Raw genomic sequence first — 3,463 nt, forward strand, 5'->3', positions numbered from 1 at the left:
GCGGTAATTGGTCTGATCATAGACTTTTGAAGAGTTACTATAATTATTATTGTCATTAAATTGAAAGGACATCCTCCGATTGAATGTCAAAAAAGAGAAAGGATAGTATATATGTATATGTGAGGCATATGCATTGGCCCTATGGATTATACGATTTTATAAATGCCACTGGCATCGTCGTCAGCAAGCAGTCCTGCCAAACTTGGTCTCAAGACTCATCCAAGATGATACGGCTTCAACCAACCACGAACATCCCGACAGTAAAAAAAACGTGACAGAGACAATATTGTTTGTGTATACCAATATGGCCAGGCGGATTTGCTGATAATAGTCAATATGCGTTTCAATAAGACAATAAGACATCGTCAGAATTGCGAGACGCCATATCAAGGAGGATTACCCTGCCATAAAGTGATACCAGTCTTGTATAAATAACATTACTTTTTATGGTACAGAGGCCGTCAATTGTACATTTCAATGATTTTATCTTGTCTTACACTGTGAAAAATTGGGAATGAAGTCGGAGTAATTATATTAGGGCTTTAATTCAATCCAAATTTACTCCGTCATAGAATTCAGTTTAAAAAAAAATACTTTGCATATGGAGTAAATAGAGAGTTTGTTTTTTCAGATAAATTATTTCGAAGTGATCTGAATTTTATTTCAATTTACTTCAGGGGAATAAGTGGTCCGAAATACAAATAAAATATAATTTTTTTGTGATTTTTTTTTTCAGTGCCGTCTTTATGAAAAATCTTAAAATTTGTGACAATATTAAGCATCATTCAAAGAATATTCTGCTAAATTTTCATAAAAATATATTGAAAAATAAGCCAGTGGTAGTGGGGAGAGACGAGTCACTTAAAAAAGTCTCCATGCCGTAGGCAGGATAACTCATGACTGCCTCATCTGAAATCAAAAAACCAAAAAGATTTCTTTAGTACACAAGTTTATCTTGGATTTGAACAAAGAAATAAACAAAATATTCATTTTTTAATTTTTGGTAAAGGTGCAATCAAAAAATTTTGACTTTTGCCAAAAATTGTTCTTTTTGTTTAATTAAAAAATAAATAGGTATTGAAAACAAAACCCCTTCGTTTAAATCTAAGATAAACTTAAGTACTAAAGAAATTTTTTTGCATTTTCGATTTCAGATAAAGCAGTCAGGAGTTATCCTGCCTACGACATGGAGACTTTTTTAAGTGACTCGGCTCTCCCCACTACCACTGGCTTATTTTACAATATTTTTCTACGAAAATTTAGCAGAATATTTTCGGAATAATGCTTGACAATGTCACAAATTTTAAGAATTTTAATGAAGAAGCTACTCTGAAACAAAAAATCACAAAAATATCCTCTTTTTTTTATCTCAGACTCCTTTCCCCCCTTAGCTCTGATCCGGAAATTTAATATTAAAACAAATTCTTTTTAGGAGTAAATTTAATACCGGTGTTAAATAAATAAACAGTCATCTGTTTCTTAGTCACTCCAATTCGATCCGAGATCACTCTGAAAATTTTTTACAGTGTAAAATATATAAATTTTTTTAAATTCATTAAAAAATAAATAAACGCAAACAATCAGTGATTAAAATTCGTCATACCACCTTCAATTTATACTCCTTTATTTTTATTTATACAAAAGAGAAACAAATTTCGTAATATAAGTCTCTCTGGCGCCACAACCGAAGTAATCGACGTTTTCTCCTATTATTTATATAGATGTATAAATAAAAATCCATATATACATGTGTACTGTCGCGTATGTCAGAAAATAAGACGTCGACAGCTAAACAGTCTACTGTCCATCAATCCGATAAAATTTTGTATTCCGTTAGTTTCCTCTCCCAAACATTATTTCACAGGGAACTTATTTGGCGTGCGTTATGTGTGACACACTATTATCGCGTTTGTTATATACATATGCGAACGTGTGATATGCTCGGTCTCACGCGTGGACGAACCACCATTACCTTATGGTAAATCTACTATATAATAATACGCCGCTACACGATGGACGGCTTTGGACATAGTGCGGGAAATACAAAAATATATAAATAAAAAGGAGGGATAACGACAATGTTACAGTATATATACAGAGTAGACTGTGGATTGTATGTATGCGGCCATTACTGTGTCTATTTCGTGGAATTGTCTATTGCACCACTGACCACGATGAAGATCCACGCGAGCAGCCTTCTAAATAAAAATAATGCTCTATGTTAAACAAAATACTTTTACTTGTAACAATTAGAAATAATCAATTCCAAGTAGCCTTATTTCAATAGTCTTATTGCATTCCAATGTTAAATAATGAAATAAAATAAAATATGTGCGCAGAAACAAAGAATTTCTTGGCGGAAAAAATTTTTACTTGACTCAAGAAATTTGTTGCCTTGTAAAGTGAAAAGAAAAATTTTCTTGAGAAGAGAAAATATTTTCTTGAGGCGAGAAAAAAATTCTTACGTCAAGAAATTTTTTTTTAGACCCAAGAAAATTTTTGTCTTCCACAATAATGCAAAATATTAATGATTTTAAAGTTAACAGACAATTATAAATTTTCGGATTTTTTTTTTTACAAGATAATTACAAAAAAAAAAAAAAAAAATGCACATACAGAAAATTAAAAAAACTATAGGTGCAATTTTTTAAAATATTTTTTTTTTTATAATCTGTCGTTTTTAGAAAAATCTAAAAATTATCAGACGCTGGCTAACTTCAGTATCTTAAATAATTCTTGCGCCAAGAAATTCTTTTTTTCTGTGTAGTAGGAATAAATAAATATCTTCACGAAGCAAGTGGGTAAATAAATCCGTTGGAATCTCATGCAGATATGATGTAGATTTTATGTTAACTTACAATAAGGGAGGGGTATGGAGCAATATTGAGAAACATTTGATTTTATAATTCGTCTCACGAAGTTGGGACGAAATCTTGGATTCTATTAGCGGAGAAATTATAACGGATTGACGGACCAAGACACGACCACGAGAGTTGTTGGCTGAAGAATGATTTCTCTTGAATCGTAAATACCGATCTGGCTCAACGGCACACCAACTTAGCACACTATGTTCCTGATGGTTACTTCGTACTTACTGATATGTCGCGATGTGAATGTTTAAGTACTTCCCGGTGCAACTGCAACTTACTTATGTTACTAATATGATAAATAGTATACATATGTTTCGAAAAGTTACTATGCACGTGTACTTTTAGATGAGAATATACACGTGCGAGAATGAGCATTGATAAATTTATACCCGCATCTTTTTTTTTAATGTCAATGTTTTTTTATAGTGTATGGCGGTTTTGAATATTCGTTAGCAAGTTTTGAATATTAAGAAAATTTTAAATTGAGTATTAATGAATTTTTAAGTATAAGAATATTTTAGTCAATGATTTGACATCATAATTTATTGTTAAGAGTTTTTTGATATAATTTATTTGAAGATGTCTTGTTGAAG

This window comes from Microplitis demolitor, chromosome 6, assembly GCF_026212275.2.
Source record: "Microplitis demolitor isolate Queensland-Clemson2020A chromosome 6, iyMicDemo2.1a, whole genome shotgun sequence".
NCBI classification, from domain to species: domain Eukaryota; kingdom Metazoa; phylum Arthropoda; class Insecta; order Hymenoptera; family Braconidae; genus Microplitis; species Microplitis demolitor.